Below are 22106 nucleotides of genomic sequence, written 5' to 3'. Positions count from 1 at the left end.
GCGGAACTAGAATTCCCAGTCTCCTGGCGATTGGCTCAGAGTCACCCAGCCAGCTTACATGGCTAAGGCGGGTCTAGAATTCCCAATCTCCTGGCGATTGGCTTGAAGTCGCCCGGCCAATTTTTGTGCCTAAGGCAGGACTAGAAGTCACCAGCCACCCAGCCTGTTTTTGTGCCTATGGTGGGACTAGAATTCACCAATTTCTGGTGACCCAACTGGCTTTCATGGCTAAGGCAGGACTAGAACTCATGGTTTATCTAGTTTGGTGCCTTAACCACTAGACCAAACTGGCTCTCATTAAGTTGCAGAAGACTGGAGTGACCACATGTGATGTAACATTTGGGTGTCTCACACAACTGAAAAAGAATTGATCTCATCAGAAATGATTTTCCACTGCTGGACTCTTGTACTAATTCCAAGGCACCTAATTTTCTTTGCCAGTCAGTACATTCTTTGCTGTTTTGCAAAAAGTCCCGACACATCCTCCCAATTATGGTTTGGCCTTGGAACGCCTGGTACCTGACTTGAACACAGGAAAAAAAAAAAAAGAATTATTAAACATTTTTTTCCCCTCCAAGTGCTGAAACCTTCGCTCTGGTGCCTTGTAATTGGTTTCTCAGAGACAACAGAACATAATCGGACAGTAAACAAGCTGCAACCTTCAGACCCAAGAATGTAGATTTTGATTCTCATGCTACTAAAACAGGAACTGGGGATTTAATTAGCCCTTCCGTCTTAGGAATTAGGAGTTGGGTCAATTAGCCTTCATTCTGATTAAATTTGTTCCCTGGGAGACAAGGTTACAGGTAGTCCTTCATTTATGACCAAGATTGGGACCAGTAAGTTTAGTTTTTAAGTGAGACGCATCTGATGACTTTTCTTTTTGGCCCTGTTTATTAAGCAAGTCACTGCAGTTCAGTGAATTATGTGGTCATTAAGCGAATCTCCTTTGACTCTGCTTGTCAGAAGCTGGCTTGGGAAGGTTGCACATGGCAATCATATAACTCCAGGATGCTGCAGCCATCATGCCAGTTGCCAAGCGCCTGAATTTTGATCCCATAACCATAAGGATGCTGCACTACTTTTAAGCAGGAGAGTCAATTGTTAAGACTCTTGGTTAATGTGAGAGGGATCTTGGAGTCTTACTGGACCACCAGCTAAATAGGAGCCAACCGTGTGCAGCGGCAGTCAAAAAAGCCAATGCAATGCTAAGCTGTATTAACAGAGGGATTCAATCAAGATCAAGGGAGGTACTAATACCACTCTGTAAAGCCTTAGTAAGACCACACCTAGAGTATTGCATCCAGTTTTGGTCACCACACTATAAGAAGGAGGTTGAGGCTCTATAAAGAGGGCAGAGAAGAGCAACCAGGATGATTAGGGGACTGGAGGCTAAAACATATGAAGAATGGTTACAGAAACTGGGCCTGGCTAGTCTAGTGAAGAGAAGGACCAGGGGAGACAGGAGAGCAGTCTTCCAATATTTGAGGGGCTGCCCCAGAGAGGAGGGGGTCAAGCTATTCTCCAAAGAACCTGAAGGCCAGACAAGGAACAATGGATGGAAACTGAACAAGGAGAGATTCAACCTAGAAATAAGGAGAAATTTTCTGACAGTGAGAACAATCAACCGATGGAGCAGAAGTTGCCTTCGGAAGTTGTGGGAGCTTCATCATTGGAGGCTTTCAAGAAGAGATTGGACTGTCCTCTGTCAGAAATGATGTAGGGTCTCCTGCTTGGGCGGGGGATTGGACTCTGTTAATCTGTTTAAAAAAATGTCATCTTGAAGAATTGTCACAGGGAAGAGGAGGTGTGTGTGTGTGTGTGTGTGTGTGAATTTATACTTCATAGCACTGGAAGGCTGGATAAGAAGCAAAGGGTGGAATCTCATTAGAAAAAGAGAGACCCAAGGAGGAACGGTGAGAATGATTAATCAATGGAAGAGCTTGGCTCCCAGAGTGGAATGGTGGGTGCTTGATCGCTGGATTTTTCAAGAAAAGATTGAACGACCTCCTGCCTTAGGAAGTGGGTTTAAGCGGAAGACCTCCTAGGTCCCTTCTAGGCCCACAATTCTATGATCTTGATCTATGATAGGCCAAGTCAAGAAACAGACTCCGTAAGGAAGGTTGACTGGAACATCTCATTATAGCAAGATACACTAACAGACACTTGAGAGACACTTGAGCTGTCTCTCTTCTCCCTCTTATACCCAAGGAAATCAAGGTGGCTCCACCCTGAGTTTCTTTCTCACTCTCTCCTCCTTTCCTGGGTGAAGCCGGAGTTCACAGAAGAGCTGTTGAATACCTTCTTCACTACCGTCTCCGTACTCTTCTACACCAAGGGGATGCAGTCAGTAGACATACGGAGAATGGGCCTGTATCACTCTCATGGTCAAAAGAAGGATTTCCTTGTTTTCCGAGAAAGACTCTATTAGTTTTTAAAAGCTATGTTTAGTCTGCTTTACAGTTTCCATGACTTCCCATCTCTTTCCTGCCTCAAAATGGCAGGAAACTACGCCACCGATGTTCAGTGCGGGAGAGAGGGAGAAAGAGAGAGGGGGAGGGAGAGAGAGGGGGAGGGAGGGAGAGAGAGGGAGGGATAGAGTGGGAGGAAGGGAGAGAGGGAGGGGGTGAGAGGGAGGGAGGGAGAGAGAGGGAGGGATAGACTGGGGAGAGGGAGGGAGAGGAAGGGGGAGAGAGGAAGGGAGAGGGAGGGTGAGGAAGGGAGAGAGAGGAAGGAAGAGGGAGGGAGAGAGAGAGGGAGAGGGAGAGGGAGGGAGAGAGAGAGAGAAGAAGGGAGAGAGGGAGGGGGAGGGGAGGGAGAGGAGGGAGAGAAGGAGGGAGGGAGAGAGAGGGAGAGAGGGAGGGGAGAGAGAGAGAAGGGAGGAAAGAGAGAGAGGAAGGGCGAGGGAGGGGAGAGAGGGATGGAGAGGGAGGGAGGGAGGGAAAGGAGAGAGAGATTTGACCACTTTCTTCATATGATCATGCTGGTGCCAATCACTTTTGTCCAGTTGGATGTGAAAAGCTTCCATGTTTCTCCTATGGGTCCCACACCCTTTAATTTCTTTCATCCAGATTAGTCTTTCTCAACCTTAAGATGTGTGGACTTCAACTCCCAAAATTCCACATTCCTGGAGTTGAAGTCCACTCATTTTAGAGTTGATAAGGTCAAGAAACACGGGATCTAGATTTTAATATTTTGAAGAGGGCTCAACTTCCGGCAAATGATACCTACTTCAGAGGACTCCATTGTGTTTCTTCCATTTTTCTTTTTCTTTTTCAAAAAAGAGAGAGAAGTGGTAACAAACCCCCTCCGTTCACAGATCCTTCTCCTTCTGGTGGAGCTCCATCCCAGCTGGGCTCTTTTACGGCTTACACCACCACTCTCTCCTCCGCAGTTGGCAGGTTTTGCTCCTTAAGGGACTGATTTGTTTTCATAGATAAGGATGTTGGAGACCCTTCTGACCTCCTGGATGCTAATTAAAGCCTTCGCAGCCCTGCCAATCCAGACCAGGAAAAGGCTAACTCGCCCATCGTTAAGCCAAATGCCCAAAGGGTCAAGGCCGTGCTATCTGCTGCTGCATTTTGAGCAGTGGAAGACCAGCTCCTTCTTATCCTCAAGGCTGCCAGGAGGGAGGGAGGCAGGTGGAACGGCTCCCACACTCGGGAAGGAGATGCAGGAGCACATTTCTAGTTGCAAATTTCTCAAAAATATATATATATATATATAAAGATTTGTTAAAGAGGGTGGGGAGCAGAGGTGGTATATTCAGCAGATTCTGACCAGTTCTGGAGAACCAGTAGCGGAAATTTTGAGTAGTTCGGAGAACCGGCCAATCCCACCTCTGACTGGCCCTGCCAACCCAATCTCTTCTTCTCTGCCTCCCATTGAGTCCCAGTTGATCGGCTGGGTCTTCTTTGGTTGCCCTGCACAGGAGAACGGAGCTGGAAAGCAGGTTAGTGGGGTGGGGAGGGAATGGGGATTTTGCAGTATCTTCCCCTGACACACGCACCAAGCGATGCCCATCAGGCCATGCCACACTCACCAAGCTATGCCCACAGAACCGGTAGTAAAAATGTTTGAATCCCACCATCGGGGAGCCACAGCAATCTTCAGGAGCCCTTGCGTTTTATAGACCACTTATGGGTGGAGTCTTCCATGGAATTGTAGGCCTTCCTATATATATCTTTGTCTTTTCTGTTATTGCACAATTGCATTAATGAGGTAAAGTTGTATGATGCAATTATACAAATGACGTTCGTTTACACAAACAATGGAACTCGTGGTTTTATACCCCATGCCAAACCAAAGGATGTCCAGCAGACTTCAGATCATAGAGTCCTTGGGCTGGAAGAAAACTTGGAGGTTGGTTAGTCCAGCTACCTGCCAAAGATAAGACCTCTTAGACCATCTAGGACAAAGATAAGACCTCTTAGACCATCTAGTACAAAGGTAAGACCTTTTAGACCATCTAGGACAAAGGTAAGACCTCTTCGACCATCTAGGACAAAGGTAAGACCTCTTAGACCATCTAGGACAAAGGTAAGATCTCTTAGACCATCTAGGACAAAGGTAAGATCTCTTAGACCATCTAGGACAAAGATAAGACCTCTTAGACCATCTAGGACAAAGGTAAGATCTCTTAGACCATCTAGGACAAAGGTAAGACCTCTTAGACCATCTAGGACAAAGGTAACTTGGTGTTGTGTGCCAGATACACCTCTTCCTAGATTGAGAGGTCCTTCTCTCAGTCACTTACACCCTGGTCATCTCCCGCTTGGACTATTGCAATGGGTTCTACATGGAACTGCCCTTGAAGAGTACCTGGAAGCTTCAGCTAATGCAGAATGTGGCCGTGTGCGCAATTTTGCGCGGCCCAATGGTGGCACAGGTGTTACCTACAGCGTGAGTTGCATTGGGTGTTGGTCTACTTCCGGGTCCATTTCAAGGTGGTGATTATAACCTTCAAAGGCCTCCATGGCATGGGGGCCAGGTTACCTACATAACTCTGCATGACATCCACTTGTTCTTAGTCAGGCAGAGTTGAGGTGTTATAGACCCCCATCAGCAAAAGAGTTTTGACTGGTGGGGTCCAGGAAGAAGCCTCATCTGACATCGGTCTTGCCCCCACGCCACCCTTTGGAATATCCTCCCCACGGAGGTGAGGCAGGCTCCACTTTCACCTTTCCAAACAGATTGAGAACCTGGCACTGCCAACTTGTGCGGGGTTTGCTCTCACTCCGCCTTGCTAACTTTAATGATTCTAGACCTGTCTTCACTACATTACGGAAATATAGTGTTTTGGTATGGTTTTAACAAGAGGTCCTCGGTGCTCCCTGAATTTACTTCTTTTCTTGCAGACATTTCAATACCCTAACTAGGTAACATCACCCGTTCTAGTATCACTGATGTTCCCAAGTTCGGGTCATGAAACATCTGCAACAAAACCGCCAAACTCAGAGAGCACCGAGGACCCATAGTTTCAACCCCGAGCTACAAATATTCTGTTTGATTGGTTTTTAACCTACATCTCCCAGAGTCGCTTTCAGAGAGAGATGGATAGTCTCTAAATTTGATACATGTAAGGCAGGACAATCTGGCCCAAATTGCATCACCCCCTTCATTCGCACAATGACGTCATGGCACATGTGAAAACATCAGTGGCTTCTCCTTGAGGCCAAGCTGCCTTGATTTTCCTCCTTTGAGGAATGCACTTGTGTCTTATGAATGTGTTTATATTGCAAGGAGACACACACACACACACACAGAGAGAGAGAGAGAGAGAGAGAGAGAGAGACAGAGAGAGACAGAGAGACAGAGACAGAGAAGGAGAGAAAGACAGAGAAAGAGAAACAGAGAAAGAGAGAGAGAGAGAGAAAGAGAAACAGAGAAAGAGAGAAAGACAGAGAAAGAGAAACAGAGGAGAGACAGAAAGAGAGACAAAGAGAGACAGACAGACAGTGTGTGTGTGAGAGAGAGGAGACGGGGAGACAGAGAGAGAGAGAGACACACACACACACACAGAGTGCTAACTCTAGCCCGACTTAGTTATGTCAGTAACTGCTTATAGTACCCAATTATCTCATGCTTTCAAAGAAGATGAAAGCCCTTCACGTTTGCAATCAATAGGAATGCCAGGGAGGAAAAAAAAAAGGAAATAAAAATGCAGATTTGTCCGAAGAGAAAGAGTCAGAGAGAGAGAGAGAGAGGAAAAGGAGAGACAGAGGATGTTATTAGCACTGTCAATTTAGCCCTGAATGTTATGGCATACATGTCAATAAAAGAGACAGAAGCTATTATTGAAATGAGATTAGAATCATTTTGAAATATCAACAGCAGCCTTGGAGATGCTATCGGAGTGGATGGAAACTCCAGAATCACAATGCCATTGGGGACAGGATACAGAGCAGAGCAGGGATGATTTTCACTTGCCTGGATCAGACCTTGTCAGGTCCTGATTAGGGGATGAACCAACTAAGCTTTCTTGAATCAAATGGATCATTCAAATCTCCATCTACAGACAAAAACATTTTTTTGGGCTCTCCTCTGATTAACATACTCAAATCATCCAGAGTTTGTTTTCTCCCTTTCTCTCTCTCCCTCTCCACTTTCCATGAAAGATGTCACCTTGATACCTTGTAGAACTGACCTTCACCTGGTGGAAATATGATAGGAATTAGCTTCTTCTTGCTTCATTGAAGGACATTAATCCGATTTCACCTTATTTCAGTCTGGGAAAGATGAGATGTAAGGCTAAGATGATAAAAGATATTGGTACCCGGTTTTTCATCACGGGCTTAGGAGTTGGAAGAGCCAAGGGCATCTTCGTTGCAACTTGCTCAGGGAAAAACTGTACTGTATGGTTAGGAGAAGAGGGATTTCAGGCCAAGAGGAGAGAAAGAAGAGGTGGGGAAGGAAGGAAGGAAGGAAGGAAGGAAGGAAGGAAGGAAGGAAGGAAGGAAGGAAGGAAGGAAAGAAAGAAAGAAAGAAAGAAAGAAAGAAAGAAAGAAAGAAAGAAAGAAAGAAAGAAAGAAAGAGAGAGATTGAGGAAGGAAGGAAATAAGGAAATGTGGGAGTGAGAGATGGTGTGAAGGAAGGAAATGAGGGAAGGAAGGAAATGAGAGATTGAGGGAAGGAAGGATAGGAGAAGGATGGATGGAGAGAAGGAAGGAAGGAAGGAAAGAGAGTAATGAGAGGGGAAGGAGGGGAATGATTGAAAGAAGGAAGGAGGAGGGAGGGAGGAAATGAGGGAGTGAGAGATTGAGGGAAGGAGGGAAATGAGGGGTTGAGGGAAGGAAGGATAGGAGAAGGATGGATAGATGGATGGATGGATAGATAGAAGGAAGGAAAGAATGAGAGTAATGAGAGGGGAAGGAGGGGAGTGACTGATAGAAGGAAGGAGGAGGGAGGGAGGGAGGGAGGGAGGGAAGAAGAAAGGAAGGAAGGGGAGAGGAGAGGAGAGAAGGAAATCTAGGTCTCACTAGGGAAGAGAACTGCAATAGTTCCATATTTCAGTTCTCTTTAGAAGAAGCAGCTCTTTTTTGGAGTGTGTAACAATAGATGAAAACCCAAAGCCCCAAGCCAAAACTACAAAGAGATTTATTGCAAAGCTTTGCAGCTCACAACACACACACACACACACACACACACCTCCTCTTTGTGCAGGGGGTAAAGAGCAGGGGGATTTCCCTCCCTCCCTCCCCTTAAAAATCAATCAGATGCTATTATTCAGCCTAAACCCCAGTTTATTGTCTCCATCTTCCTTCAAGAGGCCGATTTGATGCCAGGTACAAAATTGAGTTTCCTTTGCATTTCTATTCCCCCCGTCACACGCAATTCTTTGGCAGCTCAGGGACATTTGTCCGTGTGGGAAACCCACTTCCTGTCTCAATAAACAAGTACATGGAAGTTTTTTGTTTTTTTTCTGGACACATAATAGAGACTCCCCCACCCCCCCTCTTGTCTCCTTTTTTTTTTTAATTTAATACAAAAAAAAAAAAAATTCCACACTTAACACATCAATGAACCCACTTAAGCTCTACTGCCTCTGAATTAAAAGAATTGTGTGATCAAAGAGTGTGAAAGAGCCACACATGGAGTACTTCAGACATTCTACTTTTGTTACATTTGATACATTACAAACTCAATAAATATATGGTTATCTCGGGAGGAGGCTGGTTTTCATTATCTCCCAGGCTTCTGTTTAAAAGCATTTCTGGACTGGATTTCTCTCTCTCTCTCTCTCTCTTTCTCTTTCTCTTTCTCTCTGCCCATGATGATTTCCCTAACATTTGCAATTTTTGAAACGAGGATTGTGCACCTTACTCCTATCCCTACCATAAATAGGATCTCGGATATAGTAACGATGGTCAACGGTTTGCAGTGTGCAAGAGGGTTGTAAGTAAATATGCTTGCAATTGTCTCAGGCTTTTCAGTTAATAAAAGGAATGCCACACACACACACACACACACATACACACACACGCAAATGTATAGGGGTCCTGGGCTTGAGGAAATAAAATAAAACCTGGAATATGTTTGAGAAACCTGCAATAATTAGGTGAAATCATAGGCCTATTCATGAATGCAAACAGAGGGGGTGGGGGAAATGCTTTGAATAACTCAAGCTGAAGTTATGTTAATGATGTCCTACTCTGACTTTACCTAAAGAGATTCTCTGGCTTTTCATTATTGTCACAATAGGGAAATTAATGGGGTTCCTCCTGGATTCTGTTAGAAAAACTGAGGTAATTTAAAAGTAAAGAAGAAGAAGGAGGAGAAGGAGAAGGAGAAGAAGAAGAAGAAGAAGAAGAAGAGAAGGAGAAGGAGAAGGAGAAGGAGAAGAAGAAGAAGAAGAAGAAGAAGAAGAAGAAGAAGAAGAAGAAGAAGAAGAAGAAGAAGAGGAGGAGGAGGAGGAGGAGGAGGAGGAGGAGGAGGAGGAGGAGGAGGAGGAGGAGGAGGAGGAGGAGGAGGAGGAGGAGGAAGAAACAAAACCGAGACATATCCATCACACTGTTCCTTCTCAGGTTAAGCAACGTTGTGCAGCGTGCAGAAAAGATGAAGAAAGAGTCAGCCAAAAAAATGTAAAACATGAACAAAACACAATTTACCTCTCCATCTATTTTTGTGTGTGCTCGATCACTGGAGGAATCTATTCTACGTTCTGTTCTATTTTATTCTATTCCTATTCTATTTTACATTCCAATATCCTATCCTATCCTATCCTATTGTATTCTAAATTCCAACATCTATTCTATTCTGTAATCTGTTCTATTCGTATTCTATTCCTGTTCTGTTCTATTCTGTTCTACTCTATCCTATCCTATCCATCTACTGCTTTATAGCTTGTTTTCCCTTTCAACTTCTCACCCTTATCCTTCTGTGGATCTCAACAAACTCCATCCAACCACAGTCTTGCCTTTAAAAAAAAAAAATCTTCTAAATACATGCGAAGCACCCCAAATTTTGACCCTCATGGCATTAGTGGGGAACGCTGTGATGGACAGGTGCAAAGGCCAGCTGGAAGTCACCCTTTTCATCACATTGTGACTTCAACAGGTCCCTCAACCATTGGCTGTAAGTCAAGAACTATCTGGATACATATATTATTATGCTGGCTAAGAATCACGTTTAGCCCCGTGTAACTGCAACGAAAGCCACAAATGTCACTTAGGAGAAACTTGTGGGTAAATCTCTAGGAAATGCATTGAAATTCAGAAGGCCTTCCCAACCACAGTGGTCTCCGATCAGGCAGGCTGCAAGGGAGTTAAATATTTCTGCAACGTTCAACCGAGCTGTCTCTTGTGGAAGCGCCTTTCTAACCACCGTGCTTGGCTGCCCCTCCATCTCAAGGGCAGGGAACTTCAGAAACAAAACATAAATTCGACTGCTTTGCTAACTGGAGAAAATAATGCCGGCGGAGGGAAAAGCTTTCATTCCTTCCTTTTTTATTTTCTTCCTTTTTTTTTTCTCTTTTCCTTCCATTCCACCCCACCTTCCATTGCAAGCCCTTCGCCGACTTCCTCCCTCTCTTGCTCCAATCTGCTTTCCGACAGGGCTGCCCTCAAAAATTCCAATTTTTATTCTAGACAGATGTGAACGCTGAAAACAAAAAAAGAGAGAGAGAGAGAGAGAGAGAGGGAAAAAAAGGGGGGGGTGTTTTCAGAAGCCATTTTGCAATCGAGATCTGAAGTCGGCAGAGGGAGGGAAAGAGGAGGAAGCGCCTGCCTTCTTGGAGACGCTAGCCATGTAATATTAATACACAGAGAAAATATTTTCAGTGCATGCCTGTATTTATGAGATCCTCCGGGAAGACAACATTCCTCCAGCCCACAGAGGAGAGGCTGAACGAGTGATCAGGGAAGGAAAAAAAAAATAATAAAAAAAGAAAGCTGCTGATAGATAAAGTGCAGGACAGAATCCATTCTGGCGCTGCAAGATTTTCTCTCTGCGAGGGTAGCGGTATCGGTTTCATTTAATTCTTTCTGCCTGTTCATTTCTTTATTGCAAATGCTAGCCTGGGGAAATGTTAGAGAGAGGGAGGGAGGGAGGGAGGGAGGGGATGAAAAGGTAGGTTGGGAGTTGATACAGGAAATTAACCCTGCCGTGGCGGTTTCCGAGTAAATGCTGAGTAAGTTTGGGAAGGAGATTGTAAATATGGCATCTCCCTTGGCCTGGAATTATTCATTGCCACTCATGGACACCACGATGTGAAAAAGATGTTGAGACTGTAAAAAGAGTGCAGAGAAGAGCAACCAAGAGGATTAGGGGACTAGAGGCTAAACCGTATGAAGAACGGTTGCAGGAACTGAGTGTGTCTAGTTTAATGAAAAGAAGGACCAGGGGAGACAGGATAACAGTCTTCTGATATCTCAGGGGCTCCCCCAAAGAAGAGGGGAGCTATTCTCCAAAGCACCTGAGGGCAGGACAAGAAGCAATGGATGAAAAGTAATCTAGGAGAGAAGCAACTTAGAACTAAGGAGAAATGTCTTGACAGTTTGAACAATTAATCAGTGTAACCACTTGCCTCCAGGAGTTGTAAATGCTCCAACACTGGAAGTTTTAAAGAAGAGATTGGACAACTATTTTTTTGAAGTGGTGTAGGGTTTCCTGCCTAAGTAGGGGGTTGGACTAGAAGACCTTCAAAGTCCCTTCCAACTCTGTTATTCTGTTCTATTCACCCAACAAATCACAAAGCCAGTTGCTTATTATAGAATCATCGAATCATCAGGCTGGAAGGGGCCTTGGAGGTCTTCTAGTCCACCTCCTGGCAAGAGTCAATGCAGAACAGATGGCTGTCATATCATTTCTTGAAAACATTCAGTGATGGAGCCCCCACAACTCCTAGAGGCAAACTGTTCCACTGATTGATTGTTCTGTCAAGAAATGCCTTCTGATTTCCAGGTTGGATCTTCTTCTGATGAGCTTCCACCCAGTTGCCTTTTGTCCTGCCCTCAGGTGCTATGGGGAATAAATCAACCTCCTTTTCTCTGTGACAGCCCTTCAAGGATTGAAAGATGGCTATCGGGGCTCTCCTCTCTTCCTTGGGCTACACATACTTAGATCCCTCCTTAGCTGTTCATCATAGCATTTCACTTCCAGACTTGAAACCATCATAGGTGAACATCACTTGTTGTGAGTGATGATTTGGAAAGGGGGAATGGGCACTTGGGGACTGATGTCTGCTCTGTGGACTCTACTGTCTGGACCAGAGGTCTCCAAAGTTGGCCGCTTTAAGACTTGTGAACTTCAACTCCCAGAATTCCTCAGCCAGTTATGCTATCTGAGGAATTTTGGGAGTTGACGTTCACAAGTCTTAAAGTTGCCAAGTTTGAGGACCCCTGGTCTGGATTAACCGTAGAAGAGAATATTTGTAGCTCAGGGTCCAACTAGGGAGGCCTTGGCCCTCAGAGGGCAGCCAGGATTCCAAGTCTGCATGAAGTGAGCAAATTGAGAGCCAAGGAAAGAATGGGCAAGAGAAAGGATGGATTTCATTCAGCATTTTAAGAATATACCCTTTCAGGAGGGCTTGGTTAGGGATTCAAGATGATATTAAATATAAAGATAAGCCATCGCCTACAGAGAAGATTTCCCGCCTACAAAGAAGTCCATTTCAGTGATCCATTGTTGTGTTCTTTGGGTCACCTCATCCAGGCCCATCCATTGTTTTCTGGCGATTCCCATTTCTGCAGGAGACCTTCTCCAAACCAACAGAAATGAAACGGGGACTTCTGCATTGAAGAAAGGTTAGCTCCACCACGAAGCTAACAAGAAAGATCTGCAAAGTTTATAGGTGAGTCATTTTGCATCTATCTTTATGCCAGGCACCAAAACTGGCACCACAGCTATGTGGTGTGGATTCTTGAAGAAGAAAAATGTCCAGTCTAATCTTTGTTTCAAGTAGGCCCAGCTACAGAAGCTTCAAAGCTCTTATAAATCTCTCTTTCCGTCTTGAGTAAATTCCCAAGGATGCTGAGAGAGACGTGTAAATTCAATAAAAACCATACCGTAACCCATTTATTTTAGCTGCGGACCTAAGGAGCTGCTGTTTGGCACTCATTTACCATGGAGAAATGTCTTCAATTAAAGAAGATGGAGAACTGCACTAATCCTAGAAGACACCTGGAGATCATCCTGGCTAGTCAGAACAGTTCAGCGATGGTAAACCGGCTCAATAGGTATGGTTCATAATTCAAGATGAACGGCATCAGTTGGCTTCAGGGATGTGACCTAAGTTGATCCAGGGGTAGCTTCTTTGACTTTGATGGCTGCTTCCCTTGCTGGAAATGCTGGTGGAAAGACCATCAGTGAGGTTTCTCTTCAAAATGATTTGACTGTATTGGCTCCTTGGCTAAAAGAAAGTATTAAGGGCTAGAACTATGAAGTCAACTTCATTTAATCAGAATGGAGCTGGAAGGGACCTTGGAGGTCCAACCCTGTGCTCAAACAGGAGACCCTACAGCTGTCCAGTCTCTTCTTAAAAGCCTCCAGTGATGAAGCACCCACAACTTCTGATGGCAAGTCATTCCACGGATTAATTGTTCTAAAGGTTCGGAAATTCCTCCTTAGTTCTAGGTTGCTTCTCTCCTTGATCAGTTTCCACCCGTTGCTTCTTGTCCTGCCTTCAGGTGCTTTGGAGAATAATTTGACCCGCTCTTCTTTGTGGCAGCCTCTCAAATACTGGAAGGTTGCTATCATGTCCGTCCCCGCGCCTTTGTCCTTCTTTTCCCTAGACTAGACATATCCAGTTCTTGCAACCGTTCTTCATACATTTGAGTCTCCAGGCTTTTAATCATCCTGGTGGCTCTTCTCTGCACTTTCCCCAAAAGTCTCAACATCTTTTCTGCAATAGGGTGACCAAAACATGTCCTTGGTTCCTGGCAAAAATTGTGCCCAGTCATGTCTTCCATGGCTGCTCTTTGGTGACCACACAAGCCTTTGCAGCAGCTATTTTGCATAACCTCAACTTATCTCATATCTGTACACTGGGCCCCTCCAAAGGTTGCCTGAGTCTGCCCAGAAAGGTTCCGTCTTCGGTACGTTCAGTTGCAAAGATCCAGGGCTGGGCTGCTGGGGGTTCGCAGGGGGTTCGGCAGAGCCCCTAGCTAAGATTCTATTCAGTTCGGAGAACCCCCAAATCCCACTCCTGGCTGGCCCCGCCCACCCCTCCCTCCCCCTCCCCGGAGTCCCCACACAGCCCCGTTTTGGGTGCAGGTAAGTGCAGGGCGCGCACAGAGGCTCAGGGAGGCTGAAAAACAGGCCTCTTGGAAGTTTGGAAAGGCCGGAAATGGGCCCGTTTCCAGAGAGCCTCGGAGTCCAGAGAGGCTGTTTTCACCCTCCCGGAGCCTCCAGAGCCCAAGGAGGGCAAAAATGTCCCTCCCCAGTCATGGTGCAGGAGGCTGACTAGGCCATGCCTACCATAGCCACGCCCATCCAGCAACCAGGCAGAGAACCCTTTGCTAAAATTTTGGAAGCCCACCCCTGCAAAGATCTCGAGTTATATGTTGGAGAGGGGGAAATATCCCTTGGCCAGGGGCCTTAGAAAGCCAATACCTACCCAAGCAGACAGTTCATTTCCTAAAGCCAATAAAAAAAAGGTGATGGCAATGATAGAGGAGAGATTTAACTGCAGCCTTGCAAATGTTTTTCGCCTGTGCACTTTGGGAATTAATTTGGATTTCTGAGCTATGACAAGCAATTATCTCTCTCTCTCTCTCTCTCTCTCTCTCTCTCTCTCATTTCAGGAACATTTGGGTCTGGTCCAGCATCTGGAAAAAAAATAAAAAATAAAACCTGCCAGTGATTGGCTGAAAAATGTCAGTTCATTTTGTATCTCGCATTTCGCTCGCTCTGCTCCGCAACCTCTTTCCCAGGGCGATCCGGAACGCGACGAGAATCCTTGGCCAAAACAGACACGGATTTAAAAGCTGCTTTATGATTCCTCTTATTAGTAAAAACCGTTATTGATGAACGGCGTAGCATTATTGCCTGAGATGGTGTTAAGGATAATATACCGCAATATAATACAGGAACATGGTCACGCAGAGTTCTGCGGCTTAATGAATCCACCGCGAACAAAAAGAACAAAAATCAATGGTTTACCATTTCCTCTGGATTATGCATCATAAATTTCCTTGCAGTTGGTGGGGTGGGGAGAGAAAGACAGACACAATATCTGCAAAGCTCGCAGGCATAGCCAAAATCTTCATATTCAACTTGAAAAGAGGATGCCCTGGCAACCAAATGCATGAATTGCACAAAATGCTAAGGACTTTTTTTTTTTTTGCAAAATTGTGTGTGTGTGTGCGCGTTTGTCTATTCGTGTGTATGTGTGTACCTGCATGCATGCATGCATGTTTGGTGTGTATACATATACACACACCAAACACACTCACACCCAGACTGCAGGCATCTGTAGTCTGTGTCTGTCAAGCACAATTCTCTCTTGATGAATGACAAGGTACGATAATAGGGCTCAGGTTGCCATGGTAACCAGACAGCCAAGCTGTGTGCCTTGAATTTTGTCATCTAAAAATGAAACCAGAAACTAAAGGCAGGAGAAGGGGTGGAGAGAGAGAGAGAGACAGAGAGAGAGAGAAAGGAAGAGAAAGATGTGAGTAGAGCCAACAGATTAACTCATAGGAGCAAAGGAGGATGGATGGCAGAGCAGGCAGTTAGGAGTAAAGAGAAAACCAGAAAGGTGAAGGGGTTAAGAAGACCTTCAGCTCAGCAAGAAACATCGTTGGAATGTAAAACCTTATTGTGATTTGTGGGTCCTTGATGCTTTCTGAACTTGGTTGTTTCATGACCCAACAAGGTAATCAAGTACTAGAAGTCCTTCAACCACTAATGATATTACCTCGGGTCATGAAACATCTGCAAGAGAACAGCCAAGTTCAGAAAGCACCAAGGACCCACAGTTCAATCCTAAACTACAAATAATCTCTTCCATTGTTATGGTGATTTTGATAAGCAATTGGAATTGGCAAAGTGGCTTCTCTATTGAAACCACCTGAGAACAGGTTCCTGCTCTAGGACAGTAGAAGGGTAGGCACCAATTTTTTTGGACCCTTGGACCAATTTGACTGGATCTGTAAGGGAAGCTTTAACACCACTGATCCCCCTGAAATGATCCACTACAGGAGTTCAGTGCTCCAGGGAGAATATAAAGAAGATCCTATTGGCTTAAACTGATGCTTCAGCTCAAGGCTGGCTCAAGGCATTTTGCTGCCTGAAGCAAGGGACAAAGTGGCCGCCTTTTTTCATTGCATACATGAATACCAAGTAGGCTGGCTACGGAATCCATCTTCAACGTGGACATGGAATAAAAAGCAATTGGAATTCAGGATACGTGGTACATCGTTTGCAGCACTCTCGTTCAACATACTTGTTGGTTCCCACTTTCACTATCGGTAGGACAAAGCATTGTTGATCCAATCAACAATTCTATCATATAACAATAACAACAGCAAGAAGCTAACATGCAGCTAACATGAAGCATTCAGCTTCTTTCTTCAACACTCAAGCAGGAGTGCTGAAGAAAGTGAAGGCTTCATTTTGGCTGTCCAAGAACAAGCCTTGCGGATCAATTCCATGAAAGCAAAAATTCAACAGGTCAGCAACAACAGCAAATGTTGCTTACGCAACAAGAAAAGATGAAACAGTGGATGACCTTATTGGTGGCTGCAGTAAAACCTCACAGACTGATTATCTGAAACCGTCATGATCGAGTTGCCAAAATTATACACTGGAAGCTTTGCCAGAAGTTTGGGTTTGAATGAAGCAAAAATGACTGGGAACACCAAATGGATAGAAGTTCTTGAAAATGAGCAAGTCAAAATCCTGTGGGTCTTTTGGATCCAGATAGGCATCTGACCTGACATCACAATTGTGGAAAAGAGAAAAATCTGGTTCACCAGGTGAGGCACGAATTGAAGAGAAACAGCTCAAAAAATAAATAAATATTGGGATTTGCAAATTGAAGTTGAGCAACTATGGAGGAAGGAATCAATGGTTATACCAATAGGTACCTTGGGAGCCATCCCAAAACAACTGGAGCACCACTTGAACAACATAGGCATTGACAGATCTGCCATCAGTCAATTGCAGAAGGCAGTTTGACTTGGAACAGCTTCCATCCTGCAACAATATCTGTAACCATCAAACATCCAGATCTGCCTATTCCAGGTCGTTGATAAAGACTCAATAGGTAGACAAAAATGCCAAACCCAGTCTGAACATCATAATGAGGAGGAGGACGACGACAACTAGGGGAGACATGATATTCCATTATTTGAGGAGCTGCCACAAAGAAGAAGGGGTCCACCTATTCTCCAAAGCACAGAAAGGGTGGAACAATGGATGGAAACTAATCAAGGAGAGAACCAATCTAGAACTAAGAAATAATTTTCTGACAGTGAGAATAACCAACCCATGGAATAGCTTGCCTACAAAAATTGTGGGTGCTCCAACATTGGAGGTTTTCAAGAAGAGATTGGACAGCCAGTTATTTGAAATGATATTGTTTGAGCGGGGAGTTAGACTAGAAGGCCTTCAAAGTTATGCCTAAGGTGCAATTAGATGTCACAATCCTGTTGGTTGACCTACAACGTCACTCAGTTGGCTTTCATACCTAGAGGCAGGACTAGAACTCATAGTCTCTTGGTGATTGGCCGAAAGTCACCCTGCTGATTTTCATAGCTAAGGCGGGACTAGAACTCACCATCTTCTGGTGATTGGCCCCAAAACAACCAGCCTAGCTTTCTATGACTAACAGAAGCTTAAAACTCACTATCTCCTGGTTTCTAGACCAGGATCTTAACCACTTCACCAAAGTGGCTCTATAGGTATACATACTCAATTTGGTTTTTGCACTAGAAGGTGACAGGTTTGCTAAAAAGGGGGGAGGGACAGCATAATCATCCTTTGGTTACCTGACATGGTCACGACTGGAAAAAAGCATATTATCTGTCTTTGGGGACAACTACACAAGGACACCATTGACAATGGCTGAATTCAGAGAGGCTAATGGGATATTCTGGCAGTACATCTAAAATGTGGTTATTTATGTTTCTATTTATGCCATATATAATTATGGGGTATAATTATGGGGTTCTCTACCTGTAATGTATGTCTCTTTCTAAATTTATGAATGACCCAACCTTTTCATTCACTAGTAATTGAACTTTGACTACCTGGACTTTCCTTCCTTCCTTCCTTCCTTCCTTCCTTCCTTCCTTCCTTCCTTCCTTCCTTCCTTCCTTCCTTCCTTCCTTCCTTCCTTCCTTCCTTCCTTCCTTCCTTCCCATTCACTTTTACTGTAGGGCAGGGGGCCCAACTCCCAGGGCCATGGACCATCATTGCCAAAAACTGAGCCATACAAATGAGCGAGGCCCCTTCTATGCATGTTCTGGATGCATGCAGTAGATGAAACCACTCCTCCCTCTCTGATCCATGGAAAAACCTATCTCTACGAAACCAGTCCTTGATGCCGAAAAGGTTGGGGGACCTCTGTTGTAGGGCATGACAAGGGAATTCTGGGAGCTGAAGTCCACACATCTTAGTTGCCAAAGTTGAGAAACCCTGGACTGTCTACTAACCTACCTACCTACTAGTATATATAGACCAAGGGTCTTCAAACTTGACAGCTTTAAGGCTTGTGGACTTCAACTCCCAGAATTCCTCCTCCAGTCATGTTAGCTCAGGAATTCTGGGAGCTGAAGTCCACAAGTCTTAAACTTGCCAAGTTTGAAGGCCCTTGATATAGACAAATAGATTTCTGGAGTTCTCTCTGGTTAAATGCAAATTCCAGGGAAAAAAAAGAGTAGAATATTGCTTCATGGCACAACTAGGCAGAACATTCTTTTCCCAAGTATTTTTCTACCACTTTTCTCTCAAAGGGAAGAAAGCAGTTTTGGGGGAAAACATCATATGGATGGGTGACGACCTTGCATTTATTCAGTGACAAGTGTCCAAGGAATGTGTGCAAATGTGCAGTTTTGCCTTGGACAACTATCACTCCAGCAAGTGGCACTCTCCTTGCCTTCTGATGCATCACCTAAATTATGATGGTCAGTGTCCTGACCAACATTCTCCTACAAGGGAGCCCCTCCCCTTTTTGGTTGGAAAAGCCGAGTAGCCAGGATAACTTCAATATAGTAAGCGACAATGTCAGCCACTGTTTCCCCTGTCTCATTGAATGATGAAGAATCACAAAAACCATCACCAAGAAAGAAATTGGAAGTATTTTTCTCAGGCCGGGCAAGTATAAGGAAAATGGGACACAACCTTTTTTAGAGAGAGGAAGAAAACTTTTGAGGAAGTGCAACACTAAATACATGAGTTCAGCAACCAAATTATGATATATAAAACAATCCATAGGTCTGTGCTACAAAGGCAGCATCGCAAGCCAAGTTTTTGCTTGTGTTTAGACACCAACAACTGCAAATAGAATTACACAGCCTTCAGAATCTACTGTCTGCAGGAGCACTATCCAATTTCAAACTTCTGGGGAAGAAATGACGAATGGAAGATGGCTCTGCTAAAAATGGAGCTGATGACCTTGATGGAATGAATTGCTGGCTAGTAGACTGACTTTTCATAATTCCCCTCCAGACTGGAAAGGACTTGAGATTACCCACAAGTGCTCCAGTCAATTGTTCCTCATGAGAAAATTGCAAGGTAATGGTCTCCAATGAGCTCTGGGAGATGAGGGAATCGCTCTGGGAGATGAGCCATGGTGGCACAGTGGTTAGACTGCAGTACTGCAGCAGGGTACTTCTGTTGACTGCTGGCTGCCTGCAATTTGGCAGTTCAAATCCCACCAGGCTCAAGGTTGACTCAGCCTTCTGTCCTTCCAAGGTGAGTAAAATGAGGACCCAGATTGTTGGGGACAATAAGTTGACTCTGTAAACCACTTAGAGAGGGCTGTAAAGCACTGCGAAGCAGTATATAAGCCTAAGTGCTATTGCTATTTTCCTTCCTTCCTTCCCTCCTTTTCATTTCCATCTTCCTTCCTTCCTTCCTTCCTTCCTTCCTTCCTTCCTTCCTTCCTTCCCTCCTTTTCATTTCCATCTTCCTTCCTTCCTTCCTTCCTTCCTTCCTTCCTTCCTTCCTTCCTTCCTTCCTTCTTTCCTTCCTTCCTTCCTTCCTTCCTTCCCTCCTTCCTTCCTTCCTTCCTTCCTTCCTTCCTTCCTTCCCTCCCTCCTTTTCATTTCCATTTTCCTTCCTTCCTTCCTTCCCTCCCTCCTTTTCATTTCCATTTTCCTTCCTTCCTTCCTTCCTTCCCTCCCAGTGGCTAGAATGCAGTATTGCAGGCTAATTCTGCCAATTGCCAGGAGTTCAATCTTGACCGCTTAAAGTTGACTCAGCCTTCCATCCTTCCAAAGTTAGTAAAATGAGGACCCAGATTGTTGGGGGCAAGAGGCTGACTTTGTAAACCACTTAGAGAGGGCTGTAAAAGCACTGCGAAGCTGTATATAAGTCTAAGTGCTATTGCTATTTTCCTTCCTTCCTTCCTTCCCTCCTTTTCATTTCCATCTTCCTTCCTTCCTTCCTTCCTTCCTTCCTTCCTTCCTTCCTTCCTTCCTTCCTTCCTTCCTTCCTTCCTTCCTTCCTTCCTCCCTCCCTCCCTCCCTCCCTCCCTCCTCCCTCCTAGTGGTTAGAATGCAGTATTGCAGGTTAATTCTGCCAACTGCTAGGAGTTCAATCTTGACTGCTTAAAGTTGACTCAGCCTTCCATCCTTCCAAGGTTAGTAAAATGAGGACCCAGACTGTTGGGGGCAAGAGGCTGACTTAGTAAACCACTTAGAGAGGGCTGTAAAAGCACTGTGAAGTGGTATATAATTCTAAGTGTTATTGCTATTGCTATTGCTATCTTGCTCAAACCATGGTTGGCACCTGGAAGGATCCTGAGTTCACATACTATCTTTTAAAATATTTTTTTTAAAATAAAAATTGCTTTTCTGCTCTTTGGAAACTTTGGATCAAGAGATTTTAAGCACTGGGTGAGTTTCCTTCAAGCCTTAGTGAAAGATGTTCCAAATACAAGGACTTTAAAAAAAAAACAGCAAGAGAGTGATTAGAATGTTGATTCTGGAAAGTTACAAACAGGCTGAGGGCCCAGATGGATTTGTAATAAGATTTTGAAGTTAATTATAAGAACCTTTCCCATGGGAAAATGCTTTTGTTTTGATTTTTTTTTTAAAAAAGTGATAATATGAGACTTTAAAGCCTGAACACTAGAGGGAACCAGAAGGAACTACAGATTAAAATTAAAGGAAAATAATACTTAAAAAGGATTTACTGATACAGAATGGAGCAAAATACTTCAGCATTAGACAATAATTTTTGAATAATAGGCCCAGAAGTTAATTCTAAGGAAGTCTGGCCTTATAGATAGACTGTGTTTTAAATAATAATAGAAGAGAAATAAGTTTTATCACATAAGACTGAGACTGATCTGAAAGTGGATTTAAAAATGACACGCTATAAGAATGCAATGGAAAAAGATGCCACACTGGATATACATATGAAACCAACTAATTCCTTAATAATTTAAAGGGATAGACAAATAACAAATTAAAAGAGTGACCTGGATCACTTTCCTATATGAGATTCACAAAAGAGACTTGTTAAAGTTTTGAAGAATTTTGTGAGTAGAGGCAAATTAAAAGTGAAAAGACATCAATTTTAGGACATTATTTGATTAAAGATCAAGATTTCTAAAAGAAAGGAATATAAAGTTGGTTTATTTGAGCAAGTTTAAAATAGAGATTTTAATGGATTTCTTGCTGATCAGGTTTGAAAAAGGGAGTTTTGTAGACCTGAGGTGAGATATGGGACAAAGAGATTGTTGGCTGTATTTTAAGAAGTGATATTGTTGAAATTGCTTATACTTGTGATGAAGGGGGAAGTCATTTCTTTATATTTTTTCATTTCTTTCCAATATGTTTTTCTTTTTTCCTACAATATTTTTCTTTCTTTCTTTTCTTTCTTTTCTTTCATGCAGCTTTTCTTTTTTAGTTTGTATTCATCAGTATTTTTTTTTAATTATAATGTTTAATAAAATTACTATTGAAAAAAGAAGTGCTATCAATTTTTTTGGAGTGGCTGTTCAATGTTTTGGAACGAGCAGAACTCAAGACTATCTTGGTTAAAAAACAAAATGGAACAAAACCATGACAGATTTGACTGACCAGCCCTTGAATGATGAGAAAGCAGATTGCTATTCCTGACCTTGCTAAATTTTGTGTTGGGGTGAGTCACACTTAATCACTTTCAGTGCAAGTGGAATATCATGGAGGTGAGTCAGCATATGGTAACACTTCTATTAGTGAATCAAGCACAGTAACACCCTCTCTCTGTGTGTGTGTGTGTGTGTGTGTGTGTGTGTGTGTGTGTGAAGCACTGAAACTTTATGTATTTATTTATTTGATCTCTCTCTATATACATATACATTACATATACATACACACACACACACACACACACATACACACACATTTGTTTTCTTAAGTTTTTGCAGGTATTTCTATGTATGGTATTCAGCTTTGTTCGGGTATTTTCCCACGTCATTATAGTTGTACTTTTAAAGTTGCCGAAACGTTGCT

The 22106-nt window shown here is 43.7% G+C and overlaps 2 long non-coding RNA genes across 3 annotated transcripts in view; one reads left to right on the top strand and one right to left on the bottom strand.

Annotated features, from left to right (window-relative positions):
- LOC148125063 (uncharacterized) overlaps nt 1–22106 on the bottom strand; it is a 558115-nt gene that overhangs the window by 403703 nt on the left and 132306 nt on the right. The gene's annotated exons all lie outside the window — the stretch shown is intronic.
- On the top strand, nt 10273–13069 carry LOC148125064 (uncharacterized). The gene is made up of 3 exons (XR_015744682.1): nt 10273–10452; nt 12189–12289; nt 12523–13069. It is a non-coding gene; the product is annotated as an uncharacterized LOC148125064 (long non-coding RNA).

This window comes from Pseudonaja textilis, chromosome 9 (assembly GCF_049901715.1).
Source record: "Pseudonaja textilis isolate UNSWEBS1 chromosome 9, rPseTex1.2, whole genome shotgun sequence".
Lineage (NCBI taxonomy): Eukaryota > Metazoa > Chordata > Lepidosauria > Squamata > Elapidae > Pseudonaja > Pseudonaja textilis.
This window is presented reverse-complemented; position numbering and strand designations above follow the sequence as displayed.